The sequence below is a fragment of the Lutra lutra genome, chromosome 5, assembly GCF_902655055.1.
Source record: "Lutra lutra chromosome 5, mLutLut1.2, whole genome shotgun sequence".
NCBI classification, from domain to species: domain Eukaryota; kingdom Metazoa; phylum Chordata; class Mammalia; order Carnivora; family Mustelidae; genus Lutra; species Lutra lutra.
This window is the reverse complement of record NC_062282.1, coordinates 17,269,136-17,287,357: the sequence shown is the minus strand read 5'-3', so window position 1 is coordinate 17,287,357 and position 18,222 is coordinate 17,269,136. Positions and strand designations below refer to the sequence as shown.

General features: G+C 35.3%; 1 pseudogene; it reads right to left on the bottom strand.

Moving 5' to 3' along the window:
* Positions 1 to 1,015: 1,015 nt before the first annotated feature.
* Positions 1,016 to 1,144, bottom strand: LOC125101377 (uncharacterized; annotated as a pseudogene).
* Between the last annotated feature and the right edge of the window lie 17,078 nt (positions 1,145 to 18,222).

The following is an 18,222-nucleotide window of genomic DNA, read 5'->3' as shown; positions in this document are numbered from 1 at the left end:
TGTACTTCAAAATCTGTCACATGTTTATATTTTGATTCAAGTTTTTAACAAATAATAATTAAATTATAAGCCAAAAAAAAAAAAAAAACCCATAAACCTGGCAACAGAAAATTGAAATTATGAATGATTGTATTTGCCTTATTATCAATACACAGCTTTCAAACACTAAAAGAAAAAGAAAAATAAGTTTAATTGGTAAATGTTTTGTAGAGAAAGTGCAGTGCCATGAACTCTGGAGCTGATTGCTTTCAAATGGTCCATGAAGGCCTGAGTGGTGGCAATCAGGGAACAGAAACCAAAGGCTCTTCTGTGTCTCTGAATCATAAAACTACCAGGGATTTTATAATACTGAAGGAAGGGAAAGGGACCTTTAAAATAACAGGTATTTAATTTCTTCACAAATTAATTTAGGTAGGGGCAGAGCCGCATTTAATTTCATTTAGAAAAGTAAGCAAGTGTGGCATTTTGCAGCTGAGCCCCGTGAAAAAACTTTACACCTTTAACACTGTGGTTGCCGGCTTTTCCAGGTCCTGGGGATCGTGACAGACTTCCCACCTGTTGATGGATCACAGGCATCTCCTTCATCACGATTTCTAATGAGTCACTAGGATGACTGTTAGGTGGTGAGAAAGGACCACCTCGTGGAGAGGCAGGGGTTAGAATCCACAAGTCATCACTGAAGGTATCATCTTCCTGATATCTTTTTCTGAGAGCCCGTTCTCTCTGAAACTCCCTTTGCTTGAAAATGGTTAAATGGACAGTAGCTTTATAGGTGTCCTCTATCTTGTCTTCTCAGTTGAAGAACTTTGAAAGTAGTCTGAGCATTGTGGAATTTTATGTTTTCTCAATAGAAATATTTCCTTTCAAGAGATGTTAAGTGTCTTCTTAAACAACACTGAAAAGCATTATCTGTAGTTCTGTAGTTCTAACAATTATCTCATTGAGAGCATTTGAAGGTAGCATGCTTTTCCTGTGTTTATTTTTATTTAATATAACTGTCTGGAAGGCTAGACTGTCACTTTCAGGAAGTGAAAAATTGGATATTGATTTGTACTACTGCTGTATCAATGCATTAGTTTTCAATTAGCTGTAATTGTGCCTTGGGTAAACCTCATTGGCTACTATACTGTCAGTGTACAAAGCGTCGGTACATTAGATCCCGGGGAAAGCAACGGGGTATAGTACCAAGAATAAGGACTTTGAGTATGAATAGTAGCAGATGTGGATCCTGATTCTTTGACCTTCTTTGTTGTTGTTTTGTTCTGTTTTTATTTAAATTCAGTTAATTAGTATATAATGTATTATTAGTTTCAGAGTTAGAGGTCAGTGATTCATCAGTTTTATATAACACCCGGTGTTTATTACATCATGTGCCCTGCTTAATAGCCATCACCCAATCACCCCTATCCTCCATCCCTTCCCCTCCAGAAATCCTCAGATTGTTTCCTATGATTGAGAGTCTCTTATGCTTTGTCTCCCTCTCTGATTTCGTCTTGTTTTATTTTTTCCTCTCTCCGTCCGTCCCCATTTTTTTTTTAACTACTTGGTTAATTGTTATGTAATTGACACTCCATAATTTTAAAAAATTGCTAATTTTTGAAGATTAGATAATTTATATTTATATCAAACATATATGTATTATATTATTAACATATATTCTGACAATAGGTCATCAAAGGAGTGGAAATCAATATTAAAATGTAATAATTTTGAAATTTAATTATTCTTTTTAAAATATTCACTTATTTTATTTTAGAGATAGAGAGAGTGCACGCACACATGAGATATCCTCAAGCAGACTCCCCACTGAGCTCGGAGCCCAACAGAGGGCTTATTCCCAGGACCCTCAGATCATGGCCAGAGCCAAAATCAAGAGTTGAAGCTTAACCAACTTCAACCAAGTTGAACCACCCAGGTGTCCTGAGATCTAATTATTTTATAATAATAATAATAATTGACAAAAACTAAATTCTTTCACATTATAAGAAATAGTATAATAGAGGGGCGCCTGGGTGGCTCAGTGGGTTAGGCCACTGCCTTCGGCTCAGGTCATGATCCCAGGTCCTGGGTTCAAGCCCCGCATCGGGCTTTCTGCTCAGCAGGGAGCCTGCTTCCTCCTCTCTCTCTGCCTGCCTCTCTGCCTACTTGTGATTTCTCTCTGTCAAATAAATAAATAAATAAATCTTAAAAAAAAAAAAAGAAATAGTATAATAGAAAAGAGCTTGGAAAATTGGGAGTTCTCTTTGCTTTGTGCTTGTTCTTGTCTCTTTTAAATAACTGAGTTGGATTTCTTCAAAATATTTTAGAATCTGACATTTTGTTATTTTCATCACAGGAATCAGTTTATTCTTAATCTCATGAGATATATTTTCTTTGATGGGAAATCTAAGGAAATACTATTGGATTTCTAATTCTTCCTTACAGTATAGGTCTCCTTTATCCTGAGTCACATTTACAAACATTCTTCTTCTTTTTAAAATTTGTGTAGATTTGGTACTTTTAGGTGTTAGATATGACTAAAATGATACAACAGAAAGGCACTATTATATTACACCAAAGTCGTTATAATAGTAACCTTTTAAAAGAGGAACATAAATTTTATCCCTTATCTTTTTCTTTTTTAAAAGTTTCTATTTAAATTCCAGTTAGTTAACATACAGTGTGATATTAATTTCTGATGTACAATACAGTGATTCAACACTTCCATACAATACCCTACGCTCATCATAACAAGTGCACTCCTTAATCTCCATCACCCATTTAACCCAGTCACCCACCTTACCTCCCTTCTGGTAAACATCAGTGTGTTCTATATAATTAAGAGTCTGTTTCTTGGTTTGCCTCCCACTCACTCTCTCTTTTTCCCCCTTTCCTTGTTTGTTTTGTTTCTTAAGTTACACATATGAGTGAAATCATAAAATATGTGTCTTCCAATGACTGACTGTTTCACTTAGTATAAGACTCTCTAGCTCCGTTCGTGTCATTGCAAATGGCAAGGTTTCATTCTTTTTGATGGCTGAGTAATACTTCATTGTTTATGTTTGTGCGTGTGAGTGTGTATCTTCATTATCCCTTCCTAAATCAATGGACATTAGGGCAGTTTCCATAATTAAGCTTTTGTATATAAAGCTGCTATAAACATGTATCCCTTTGAATTGGTATTTTTGTATTTTTGTGTAAATACCTAGTAGTGCAATTGCTAGATATGTATCCCTTATCTTAAATATGTTTTGACATCTTTTATGTTCACCTACTTTGAGTGAGTAGATTATAAAAGCAGGTGTTGGTTTAGAATGACCATATCCTCACTGCTTCAGGTTAACGGCATGATTTCCTTTGGGAAATAAACAGTTCTCCAACCACAAAAAGGGTGCATTTTAACACTCTGTAGCTTACCAGTATCCCCTTGAGCTTGTATACACATTATGAAATTTTCAGTGCCTTTCTAAAAGTGGTTCAGGGATCAACTCCAGACTAAGTAGAGAAGTTGATGTACTATTACTAAGTCATAGTCACAGATGTTGACTTTCGGTCTGATTAGAATTAAAATTATGCATCTTCATAATTATAAAGTTCTAGGAGAATAAAGTAGCATTTCAGATACAGAGATACAGATATAGACAGCAATATCATCTTGTAAAATAAATGCTGTCATTTAGTTAATGTGCTTGTCATTACCTAGTGCTAATTATGTTTCGGGAGTTAAAATCGTAAACGTTGCTTTTTTGACTTTACACATTCCTTCTTCAAACACACATGCACGTGCACACACACATACACAATTACGTGGTTGCTATGGTAAAATGATTTCCTTGAAAAGAGTGTTTGCTTCAATTTGGTATAATCAAATTTATTATATTCTCAACAAGCTTTGTGCTTTTGAGCAGATAAGTTTTAACTCGGGCAGGGATGATTGTTTTTTCAACTGACATATAAAATTCCAGAAATTCCAGAATAAAGGCCTTTTTGTATTTTTGTATTTCTTCAGTAACAGTTATGAAATCCTTGCCAAATGCAAAGAAATCTTTTCTGTGTTGCTAAATGTTGTTTTAACACATGAAGATGTTTATCCTGCATCTTTATAATTTACCAAAAGTTGTTTAAACTTAAATTATGTTCTGCTTGGCTGATGTTCCTGGCATTCAGATAAAAAGCTATCTTCACAATTTCATAGCCTACCCTATTATTAAAATGGAAATTGAAATTAAAATCTAAATAGCCTAATTTTGTAAGTTGATATTTTTAAAAAATCAATAAATTTCTCTGCGATTTGAAAATTAAATTTAAAAAGCTTAAATTTTTGTAATTAACCCTATTAATTCCTTTAGCTGACCGTATATGGGTCTATGGAATAAATATTTTAAGAAATAAGCAAAACTTTAGTTTTTAAAATGAACCAATTTGAAAAAGACAATAATAAACAATAACAAATAATATCTCTCTTACCATGTCAATGAAATTTTAATTTTTAACAATTTATTAAATTTTGAGTTGATTTTATGCTAGGAATAGAAATTAAAACTGTATTTTTTCAAAGAAATCATGACATATTATAGTGTTTCAAATACATATAACATTCACACCACCTATACTATTATTTATTTAGTGCTTTATTGAGGCATTAAAAACTAATTAACAATGAAATGTAAGAAGGAAGTTTAAGTTTTACTAAATAGATGAAAACAGAAAAATAAGTGATAGTTTTTCATTTATAAATGTACAGTTAGCTACTGAAATTCTATAGAATCATATCATATATGCAAATTGCCTTTTAAATTTGACTAATAAAGAGTTGTCAAAATCCCTCTTAAAATCTCTTTGAAAAAAAATTATCTTTGGAATATTCCTCATAGGAAATTTCTGTACTTTTTGCAATATGTTTATTAATGTTTTCCTTTCTGTGTTAGAATATTTTTTTTTTAGATAAGCATTAGTTGAGTAGTTGTTTTGTTTAGAGCCAACATTCTACTAAAAATTCGTGCCACTAATAATAGATTCACACTCAGATAGATTAGATGTTAATATAACAAAAGCCAGTGTGGATTTTAGAGCAACTGGGTGAGCATCAGGTATAGGGGCCCTTTTCACCTATTTTATGTTCTTTTCTGAGAAGAGCCAAGCATATGAATTTACAATTTGTATTTTATTTTCCCTTCCTTTTTAAAAATCTTTTTAGACTAAGTGACTTATATTTAAATTTCTATAACTTAAGTGTATACACACACACATATATATACTTATATACATATACACATATATGTATAAAATAATACTCCATTATAAAACAATTTTTCTATTTACAAAACAAATGACTGATAATATGTTTCTTAACAAAATATTGAAAATATTAACAATCAATGTAGTTTAGGTTAACAGGTATACAAGTTTGTATAAAATTTTTTTAAAAATTATATTTTTTAACATAGTGCTAATTTTTGTATGAAATTAGAAAAAGTAAAGATATGCTTTTACCAACCAAGTTGGCAACAACTGAGAATGTATTTATAAATCAAATCCAATGTATATCTTGTTCAAAATGTTTTCTTTGAAGTTAAAGTGAATTTGTAGAATGTCTTCTATGTTATAAGATTTCTCAATGTCTACCATATGATGCAAAATATTTTTTTATTTGCTCATCACTATTATCTTTTTTGGAAAAAAATATTTACATCTTTTATAATTTCTAAGATAGCCTCAGTGTGATATTCAAATGAATTAGTAAAGTTTTTTTCAAATAATACAAAGGATTTTGCTTTTCATTGGTTTCTTGACCAGATCAGTAGGTTTAGAAATCTGTGGGAGACAAACTCTAAAGACCACCACCATCCTTTCCTTCCCATCCTGTGGTTAATGCAATTATAGTCAATCAAAAACTAGATTCTCCTTCCAATGTCTACAATAGCCAAACTATGGAAAGAACCTAGATGTCCATCAACAGATGAATGGATAAAGAAGATGTGGTATATATACACAATGGAATACTATGCAGCCATCAAAAGAAATGAAATCTTGCCATTTGCGATGACGTGGATGGAACTAGAGGGTATCATGCTTAGCGAAATAAGTCAATCGGAGAAAGACAACGATCAAATGATCTCCCTGGTATGAGGGAGAGGAGATGCAACATGGGGGGTTAAGGGGGTAGGAGAAGAGTAAATGAAACAAGATGGGATTGGGAGGGAGACAAACCATAAGTGACTCTTAATCTCACAAAACAAACTGAGGGTTGATGGGGGGAGGGGGGTTGGGGGGATGGGGTTATGAACATTGGAGAGGGTATGTGCTATGGTGAGTGCTGTAAAATGTGTAAACCTGGCGATTCACAGACCTGTACCCCTGGGGATAAAAATATATTATGTGTTTAAAAAAATAAAATTAATAAAAAAAAAAAAAACTAGATTCTGCTTCACTTCCTTGTTACTTGTTTTGTTCGGCAGAATGCAAGCTACTGATGCTGTGCAAGTCTCAGATCTAGTTATTTGTTTATTTATTTATGTTTAATTAAAATATATTTGATATATAACACTGTATAAATTTAAGGTGAACAACATGTTAGTTTGGTACATTTCTATGTTGTAAAACGATTGCCATTATAGCAAGAGTTAGCATCTCTATCACATCACATAATTATCATTTATTTTTTGGTGGTGAGAATAATTAAGATCTAGTATCTCATCAAATTTGATTATTATAATACAGTATCGGTGCTCATATTCACTTTACTGTGTATTAGATCTCCAGGACTTATTTATCTACCAGCTGCAAGTTTGTACTCTTAATGTTATTTCAGGTTGGTAGTTGAAGTGTAAGGAGCCCAACAGTTTCTGGGGAAAGCTACCTACCAAGTGGGAAACCCCATTTTCCCAAGGCTACCACATTGTGAGTAAGCTCAGTGAAGCTACACAGAGACACAACATGAAACAGAACTGAGGAACCTAGATAGCAGTGAGAACTGAGACTCTTAGACCTTGGTTGAGCCTTGAGACCTCAGCTGACCACAGTCATTTCAGCTATCCCAACCAAGATCTCAGATTCTATAGGGAAGACATAGCCATTGCTGCACTGCCCTATTTGGATTCCTAATCCAAAAAATCATAAGGGAATAAAATAACTGTTCTTTGGGGGTAGGTCATTATGCAGCCATAGATAAAGATAACATGGTCTTATTCTGAAGGACCAGATCTGATAAATGATAGTAATGGTAAAAATAATTACTTTTTTGGTTTCTTACTTTGTTTCAATAGAGATTTTATATATAAAATCACATATAATTTTTATAATACCCCTCAGAGGTAAATGCTATTACTGATCTGACTAAACTAAGACTGGAAGAAATGAGTGGCACAGAATGTATGAGATGTATCATGAGGAGAAGACTCTAGAACTCCCACTCCATTCTCCTAAAAGAGAAGTAAATGCAGAGACCTGTGGTGACAAAAAAGACTAAAGCTCATGATTTATAATCTTGAATTTGCTTTTTATAATAAATCTATTGAGAGAAGCCAGAGGCTGAATCTGCCACATAACTTCTGAGAATATCAAAATCTAAGTACTTATTTTCTTTATGAGTAAACCATAAACCCTTTCCAAGAGCTTTCAGTGTGCTCAGGCAACCCTTAATTTAGAAAGATGAAACTTCATGACCTGAAGGAGAGAAGATAAGTCATAGCAGTCATAAATTGGCAAACTTCAAAAAGACTGCTTAAAAGGATCCTGAAAACTTACATTTGAAGATCACAGGTTTTATACAGAAAAACCCACATGATACATAAAGTACTATTTTTTTCTTGTGAATTAAATATTGAAGATCTATTCAGTCACCACTGTCTGGAAAAGTGAAATAAAAAGAATCTTTTTGTTGCCTGAGATGTAAAAGTTTAGAATGTATCATGTGGTCCTGGTGATTATGGAGACTGATTTCCTCCTCAGAATCTATCTCAACAATGACAAGTCCTGGTACATCTAATTTCAGCTATTTTAGGAACCCATCTGAACTCCTCTTCTTTCTGGGCTTTGGCACATGCTGATTTCAGGTTAACAGCAGTTGAGAGAGTGTAACAGAAACTTCAGAAATATGGCAAATGTCATAGAATGAGAATTTCTTATGGGATAAAAAGCCACAGAAAATATGCTGTCAAACTTCAGAACCAAGTATAAAGCCCTGTTACAGTGAGGAACTGTTTTCTCTCTCATCTACTATGTGCTTTAAATGTTAATCTCATGTTCATCCTCTTATATAATAGTAAATCTACTGAAAATGAAACGAAGTAACTAAACGGAGTCTGAAGTCTGTAAAAACAAGGGAAGGTAGAAGAATTAGAAAAAGCTTTTGGAATTTGGAAGAGGGGTGATTTCCCTTCTAATCAGATGAGGAGTGTTTGCAGCAACCTTTTTACAAATGATTCTATGGATGAATTTGGAAATGAATTAATGAAGCAATAGGTCATCTAAAATTATCTGACTCTTGGGGTGCCTGGGTGGCTCAGTCAGTTGGGAGTTTGCCTTTGCCTCAAGTCATGATTCCAGAGTCCTTAGGATGGAGCCCCACATCAGGATCCCTACTTAGCAGGGAGTCTGCTTCTCCCCCTCCCCCCTGCTTGTACTCTCTCTCTCTCTCTTGCTATTCTCTCTCTCTCAAATAAATAAGTAAAATCTTTAAAAAAATTATCTGACTCTTGTGGGATTTGTGTGTTCAGGAATGCATTACTTAATTGTGGAGAAAAAGACTATCATTATTATTTGGACTAATATAGGATAGACTTTGAATTCCAAGTCTGTCATATTTTTAATCTACGGCTTACCTCACTAAGCAAATATTTTCACCTTGTCATAAAGGTCATAATTTCCAAGTGTCTAATTAATTTGAGATTGTTTCTAAATTTAATCCATCACTTACATTATAAAATAAAATCTACCCAAAATGAAGGACTGAGTATATGGTTTCACTCATTTAAGTAAATTGTCATATTGAACCATTTTATTTTGAATATTTAGGCATTATGTAACTATTTTTATAGATTTACTTGATAACCTGTACTTTATATCCTTTCCCTTAGGTGACTTCATGTTATGATCTTCCAACAATAGCCAATGTTTATGGTAGTGTTTTTAGCAAAAAGCAACCATTTCAAACCCTCAGCTGGAGTCTTAGGGTGGGAATAGGGCTGGAGGTAGGGGCAGAGGCAGGTTGTTTAGGATACCTGCAAATGTTCCAATTCATAACCATTAAGAACTTAATAAAACTTTCATTTTTCTCCGCTCTGCATTCATCTTAAGATGGTGCCAAAAAATTTCCTCCAAACAAGCAAACAACAAACATCCAAAACACCAGGTTTGGTCCTGCAGTAGAAAGTGGTATTCAGTGGGTCCAACAATTCAGTGGGAAGCTCATGCCAGCTAATTCAACCTTTCATCTGAAGATTGAATACTACCAGTGCTGCTTCCAGCACCTGTGGCAGATGGTCAGCGGAGGAGAAACTGTCCCAGTCAGCACATTGCCATCTTTAAATCCCCACATACAAGACACAGATGGCAGTGGGAGTGCCACTCCGTGCAGCAAGGGTTCTGAAAACAGACCTCAGCCCACCTGAGACATGCCATTAAAGATATGCCTGCCTTGATTGAAAATAAGCCAAATCCAGACTCTGCTCTGGGATAATCAGAGCACTGAACAAGGAACTGGGTACTTTAAGTGTACATCTTCAGAGTGAGAATTTACACACAATCTATTTAAATATCTACTCCAATATACATAAAAGTCATAAGTGACACAAAAACTTAATTTCTTTAATTTTTTCATCCTCTATTTGAATCTAGTGAGGAACAAACCTTACAGACAAAAAAGGAAATAAATGTGTTCTCACTCTATATCCTCCAAACTCCTCTATTATTAATTAGAGGTTATAGCAGAATGGAACTGTCCTGTAAGCATGTTTTATTTGGTCAGCCAACAGTTGTTAGAATTGGCTACCAACATTTAAAATTCATGAAATAGGGACGCCTTAGTGGCTCAGTGAGTTAAATGTGTGACTTTGGTTCAGGTCATGATCCCAGTGTTCTGGGATCAGAGCCCACATCAGGCTTCCTGCTCAGTGATGAGCCTGCTTCTGCCTCTGCCTTCCATTCCTCCTGCTTGTGCTTTCTCTCTGAAAAATAAATAAATACAATCTCAAAAATTTTAAAAAAATCATGAAATATCCATCTACAAATACATTTTGCTTGTGTACCTTAGAAAAAATAAAGACCATTTCACATTAGCTGGTAGGATTGTCTGGCCTTGACCTCAGTGGAGATTCACGCCTTCTCAATTGCTAAGATGCTTGACCTTTGCCATTGATTTGTACCTGAGCAGCATCACTCATAGATGTCACATGCCTGGCCCCTAGTTCAGAACATTTGAAACACTTGTTCTCAAACTTTAGTGAGCCTCAGATCATCTGGAGAGCTTATTGGCAGACTGCTCTATCCCATCCCCAGAGTTCCTGATATTATAGTGTCTTGAGGCTCAGAAATGTGCATTTATAAGTTTTCTAAATGGTACTGATGATGCTGGTCTGGAGACTGTAATGGAGAACTATTCCTCTATAACTAAATTTAATCAACAAGTATTTACAATATGTGCTTTGTCCAATATCCCGCTCTATGGAGCATAAGAGAAGAAAAAGTTCCCTCAACTAACTTGAACTCCATTCAGGAGTGTATTAATTTGCTACAGCTGTTATAACAAAAGACCAGAGTGACTTAACAGAAATTTATTTTTTAACAGTTTGAAGACAGGACATTGAAGATCAAGGTACCAGTAGAGTTCTAGTCTTCTGAGGCCTCTCTCCTTGGCTGACAGGTGGCAGCCCTCTTGCTGTCTCTTCACGTGGTTTGTTCTGTGTGTACACCACCCTGTGTTGCCAAGTGAACTGAGGAGACTCTGGGCCCTGGGGCCTTGACCCAGCCCAGCCCAAAGTTATTTCTAAAGGCTCTTGGTCTTATCACAAGAAAGAATTCAAGTACAGATACATAACACAGTGGACTAACACTGGACTAGCACTGGAAGCAAGAAAAATTAATTAAAGTGGAAGTATATTCTACAGATTTGAGAGAGCAAGAGACAGAGTTGTGCCCTGAGGGGTGAATTTCTATCTATTATTGACAGTTGTTAACTAGAATTTGAAATATTTATTACTTGAGGTCGAGATGCGGCTTTTCCTTCTTTTTCTTCCTTATTTGGTCAGGGATTTCCTATCATGGCACCCATCATTTTCAACCTGTCTGGTTTGATCTGGCTTCTTGTGGAGTGTTGCCAAGATGGCCACCTGACTTTCCAGATAACCGGCCATGACATCCTCGTTGTTGACCCCCAGGTGTCATGTTAGAAACTAACTCCCATTCTAATACTCATTGACTTCCTCTTTTTATAAGGATACCCATCATAATGGAATTGGGCTCCACCATAATGGCTCGGTTTAACTTAATCACACATGTAAAGAACCTTATCTCCAAATACACTTATGGTTACTATATTAGTAAGGGTTCTTCAGAAAAACAGAATGAAGGGGATAAAGAGAGAGAGATTATGAAGGATTTTATGGAAAGTGGTTATGGAAGCCGAGTATGATCACATGATCTGCCAGCTGCAAGCTTGAGTGAGACTCAGGAAAACTGATGATGTAATATAGCCCAAGTTCTAATGTAGGAGAACCAGGAGAGCCGATGTCCAAGGGTAGGAGGAGAGAGATGCCACAGCTCAATCAAAGAGCAAATTCACCTTTTATCTGCCTTTTTGTTCTATTCAGGCCATCAAGAGATTGGATGATGCTTTTGTGCTTTAGTGAGGGAGAATTTATTTACTCAGTCTATTGATTCAAATCTCTTCTAGAAACACCTTCACAGACACACGCAGAAGCAATGATTTACTAGCTGTTTGGGCATCTTTAGGTCAGTCAAGTTGACACATAAAATTAGACATCACAATTTCATTTTGAAGTGCTGGATATTGGGACTTCAACATATGAATTTGGCAGGGGAACACAACTCACCTCACAACAGTGAGGTAAAACAAATCACAGAAAGTAGCAACTAATAAAACTATAATCATTTACTTTTTATAAAACTTTAGGCATGCTTAGTCATTTCCTCTGAGGAACTTGAAATTCTATCTAGGCCACTATCTAGTATTTGAAAAAACATTATCACGGGCTTGCGTCAATGTCTCTAAATTCTGTAGTTAAATTCTGTCCTAGAGAATCCTTCCTTTTTTTCTCTGGGTGTTTGGAACTATTCCTATCCACATGGTATAATAGTGGGTTTTAAATCAGTGCAGCTGCACTTAATGGGATAGTTGTCCAAAATTCCATTAAGGCAGATAAATATAAAGTAAAAATCAGTATAAACTTCATCATCTGCATGTCTCCACCATTAATTTTTGGTGCACATTTTTTAAAACTTTAAAAATTTCTTAAAGCATTCCTCTCTCTCCTTCCCTTCCTCTTCTAGCTCCTCCTCCTCTTCCTCTTCTCTCTCCCTCTCTCCATAGGGCACCTGGATGGCTCAGTCAGTTAAGCCTCTGATTCTTTGTTTCACCTCAAGCCATCTGTGATCTCAGAGCCGTGAAATCGAGCCCCCCATTGGGCTCCATGCTCAGCACAGTGTCTGCTGGAGATCCTTTCCCTCTCTTCCCCCTCCCTAAAATACAGAAATAAAATTTAAAATATAATATTGGTTGTGCCATGCTATTTTCTTACTTATTTTTTCCTACACAGGTATTTTCTAGGTATAGAAAAGGAGTTAGGAGCCGGACTCTGAAGGCACAGAGCTTGGGTTAGAATCCTAGATTCTAGAAGCAATATAATCTTGGTGATAAAATAGTCTTATTATTTTATGGTGTTAAGATTAAATAAGTTATTGTAAGTAAAGTCCTTAGAACTATAACTATTGTTTAGTAAGTATTACATAAATGTTAGGAATAGTAATTATTATTATAATTGCGTTATGAATACACATTTATCTATCCATGTTTTAATAGTTGACTAGTATTCCTTAATATGGCTGTATCATACTTATTTAATTAATTACTTGTATATTGGTGTGTATTTCTTGTTGCTATATTGAAAATGCTTACAAACATGTTTAGTCATTTCTGATTTGTAAAGATAAAGAGCTTTAACTAGTTATTCTATTATTTTCTTAAGTAAATTCTTAGAGGTGATAACTATTGATCAAAGCATATGCATATCATAATTTCTTTTCAGTAACCACACTGGGATATTTAAATGTGTTATAATAATTTTCAGTTCCAAGAAAACATTAAGAATAATTTACTTAGGAAGAGTTATTAATCGTTTCTTTCTTTTATTTTCTTTTTTATATTTTATTTATTATTTGAGAGAGAGCAAGCATGCACAAGGAGGGGGGAGCTGCAGAGGGAGAGGGAGAAGCAGGCTCCCCACTACAGTATGGAGCCTAATGTGGGGCTTTATCCCAGGACTTTGGGATCATAATCTGACCCGAAGGTAGACACTTAACTGATTGAGCCGCACAGGCATGTCTCGTTTTCTTCTTATTTCAAAACATGTATTATATACACTATGTCAAAATGCCACTTCTTATACTACAAGTACACACACATACACACATATTCACATACACTTCCACAAAACCTTTTATAGATTAAATACCAGGGTTATTAGTTTATATAATTGTTTCAGGTATTTTAAAGAAAATTTGTTGTTGGATGGATTAAAAAAGATGGAACAAAAAAAGTTGAGAATATATAGATGCTGCTTTTAAACTATAATTAATATAAAAAGAAAGACTAAGGCATTTAAATTCATAACGTAAAAAAATCTTTGTCAATGGTTAGAGTTTAACAGTATGTCAACAAATAAGAAATGTGACTCTGATTGAATAATGCCTTTTCATGGATAAGAAAGGCATAATGATACCAAAAGACAAACAAGTAAGAACTCTTGAGAAAACTATAATTGATTAGAAATATGGAACTATTTATTATTTATTTATTTAATATTTATTAAATATAAATAATATTTTAAAATATTATATCTCATGATGGAATTAGTAAACATATTAAAATTGCAATAATAGGGGCATCTGGGTGGTTCAGTGGGTTAAAGCCTCTGCCTTTGGCTCAGGTCATGATCCCAGACTCCTGGGACCGAGCCCACATCAGGCTCTCTGCTCAGCGGGGAGCCTGCTTACCCCCCTCTCTCTCTGCCTGCCTCTCTGCCTACTTGTGATCACTGTCTGTCAAATAATAAATAAAAAATCTTTAAAAAAATTGCAATAACAAATGCTGGTGAGTTGAGAAGCATTATACTTTGTATGGAGTTAAATTGTTATAAAGCATTTAGCAAAAAATAATTTGGCAAATTATGTAAGAAAAAATGTTCAATGATGAGCATATTCTTTAATTCCATTTGTAGATATAGATTTCAAAAAATTTTCTGAAATTCCTGGAGATGTTTATAGTTTTATTGTAGAATATGCTTTGTATTTTACTATGAATTACTTATATAATGCTTATAAAATAAAAGAAACACATAGAAAGTAATTTTGTTGAAAATGAATAAAAATCTGGAAAATATCAAAGCAAACATTCAGCATCTCAGGTTACCTTAAAAATAAATGATATATTTAGAAAAAAAAGCCTGGATGAAAACACAAAAAAATGTGAACGGTGGTTGTTTTTCACTAGAGGAAATATTCATATAGATTTGCACTTCTAAAATTCCTGTAATTGTCATGGGAAAATAATTTCAACAAAATTTATATAAAAGTAATAGAAGCTTTTCTTCCTCCAAATTTTTTATTTGCTAGTCCAATTAATAGGCTCTGTTGAAAAGCAGATCTATCAGTGACATACTTTATTTTTTATTTTTTTTAAAGATTTTATTTATTCATTTGACAGAGATCACAAGTAGGCAGAGAGGCAGGCAGAGAGAGAGGAAGAAGTAGGCTCCCTGCTGAGCAGAGAGCCAGACAAGTGATCTGCTTTAGTATGACATCAGGGAGTGATGGGGAGGGGCATTTACTGGTTTGTTTGCTTATGTATTACTTTCCATTATGGATAATGATAAGAAGCTACTGCTGAGGAATTGCTGGCCTCATTTCCATGAAAGACAGCAAGCTTGATGTTTGTAGCATCCTTTGTTGAATTTCCCTGTATACCGCTTCTGTTTCTTCACCAAACTTACTCCTTGAAGGCTGAGATGAAGGGAAGTTAAGGATTTGCTCCAAACTGCACAGTAGTAAGAAGGAAATGCTAAGACTTTCCCCATTTCTCTCTAATTATGTCATTTCCTTTTTAGGCCCTGACATCTATTATTTATTTATTTATTTATTTGTTTGTTTGTTTATTTATTTTTCATTCTCTGTTCACCATGAGATTACGTCCATAATTCATAGACAGACATGTTTTATCCATCCTTAACAAGTGAACAAGATTTGAATTACTGAAAAAAATCACAATAGCTACCTCAGTTCTCCTTTTGAGACTGGAAATGATTTTATTGAAGTCCACGATTGTTTTTCTGTGTATGTAATAGAAAATAAAATGATGAATGTCTTCGGGGTCATTTGAGATTATAGATATTCCTTTAAGAAAAGCTATTTATAATATGTGTATGTGATGGGGAAATACTGATTTTTAACTGAACAGTAGCCTAATAAATATGCCACTTTATATTCCAATCAAATAAGTCAAATTGAATCATTTAGGTAATCAATACCAACTACTCTTTAAAAACTATATATTGTTACATATTAGAATACTCAAGGGTTGGGACGCCTGGGTGGCTCAGTTGGTTAAGCAGCTGCCTTCGGCTCAGGTCATGATCCCAGCGTCCTGGGATCGAGTCCCACATCGGGCTCCTTGCTTGGCGGGGAGCCTGCTTCTCCCTCTGCCTCTGCCTGCCATTCTGTCTGCCTGTGCTCGCTCGCTCTCTCTCCTCTCTCTCTGACAAATAAATAAAATCTTAAAAAAAAAAAAAAAGAATACTCAAGGGTTAACTTAAGAAGAAGACAAAATTGAAGGATATATTTCGTGAGGGTGTCTATGGGTGACTGAAAAAAATGCATACTTCCCATGGAAATAAATTCTGCAAGCATACAACAGATATTACAATTGGTGCATTTATGTGTTTTCTTCTAACAACTCTGCAAGGTGGTCGTTATTATTCCATCTCCTGTAAAGAAGCTAAATTTCAGTGCGGTTAAATGACTTTCTCAGCTCACAGAGCTATGAAGTCTTAGAGCTGGAATTCAAATATCGTTCTGACATATCTATTGTGGTGGTATAAGAATTGAACCTTGGGATTTAGGCATCTGAGTTTTTGACTAAAGTAGTAGTATATAGCTATATGATACAGTAAACCCCTAAACAATGGCAGTGACAATGGGGAAGAAAAGAAACATGTTATATGTGACACCCAAAGTAGTGATCCTTAACCACCCACCAAACTATTTTTTCTTCAGAAATTTCAGTTTCAGCATAGAGAACTGTTGTCTGTTTGGTGCAATCCAAATAGGAAATTAAACAAACACACAAACAAGAACATTTTTAAAAAGTCTTTCTTGAATCTTCTCATTTATAACTCCTTATATAATCCATCAAAAAACTTGTCATATTCTATTTTCAAAATACAGGCTTTTCTCATTGTAAGAGTCAGAAACATCCTTGAAGAAAGAGTCGAATAGCTAAATTTTGGGTCTTGAGGGCTTATATTCCATTCTGCCATTTTAATTTTTCAAAGATTTATTTATTTAAGAGAGAGAGTGAGAGAGAAAGCATTCAGCAGTAGGTGCAAAGGAAAAGGGAGAGAGAGAGCATCTCCAGCAGACTCATGCTAATCACAGAGCCCCACCTGGGCTGGATCTCCCGACCCTTAGATCATGATCTGAGCCAAAATCAAGATTCCCACGCTTAACCATCTGAGCCATCTAGGCATCTCCTCCTGACATTCTGTCCTTTAAAGAAGGGGAATAATAATGCCATCCTAATCTGGCCAAAGATCCTAAAAGATTTGGCTAGCAAAAAACACCCTAAAATATCCATATAACTATTATCTCTCATAAAAAGCTAATGATTTTATTTCTCACAGAGGAAAGCACTGCACACCTGGTCGGTTGGGTCCTATGTACTCTCAGCCTTAGGATTTTAGATTTAGCCTCTTTCAGTGCATTTAATTCTATCAAACTTTCCTAGTGTGTTAGCTTATCTGTGGCTTTTAGGCTCACTTTCTTCACAGACTTTTGCAAGGGCTTAGAAGATACTTTTACATTTTATTAGTGTAGGAAAGCTTATAACTATAATGAGCAAAATATTTTAAGAACTAAGCATGAGGGGCGCCTGGGTGGCTCAGTGGGTTAAGCCGCTGCCTTCGGCTCAGGTCATGATCTCAGGGTCCTGGGATCGAGCCCCGCGTCGGGCTCTCTGCTCAGCAGGGAGTCTGCTTCCCTCTCTCTCTCTGCCTGCCTCTCTGCCTACTTGTGATCTCTCTCTGTCAGATAAATAAATAAAATCTTTAAAAAAAAAAAGAAAAGAACTAAGCATGAGATTGATTCCAGTAGGGAGTATAGTGACACTATGTGTACACAGTATTCTACATGCAGCTCCCCAAACATGTGCACAACTAGATATTTTGATGACCATAAACCGGGTGGCTTAAACAACAGAAATTTATTCTCTCAGTTTCTAGAGACTGAAAACCTGTGATCAGGGTATCACTGGGGCTGGTTTCTGGTGACAGCCTTTATCCTGGCTTGTATATGACCACAGTTCTCACTGTGTCCTCATGTGACCTCTCTGCTGTGTGCACATGGAGAAAGAGTAAGCCCAGATCTCTCTTCCTCTTCTTATAAAGTCTCAAATCCTATTAGATTTCATCTCCACACTTATGACCTCATTTAACCTTACTACCTCCACAAAGGCTGTATCTTCAAGTACAGACGCCTTGTGGGTTAGGGCTTCAGCATCTGAACTCTCCAAGACACTTTTGGTCCATGACATTTCTCCCCTGGCTCACCAAAATTCATATCCTCCATGCGAACTACATTTGCTTCATCCCAACAGTCCCCAAAGTCTTAACTCATTCCTGCATCACCTCTAAATTTTCAACTCTGAAGTCTCACCTGAAAAATGTCATCTAAATCAGATAGTGAAAGACTCAAGGTGTGATTCACCTGAGGCAAAATTCCTCTCCAGCTGTTGAATCT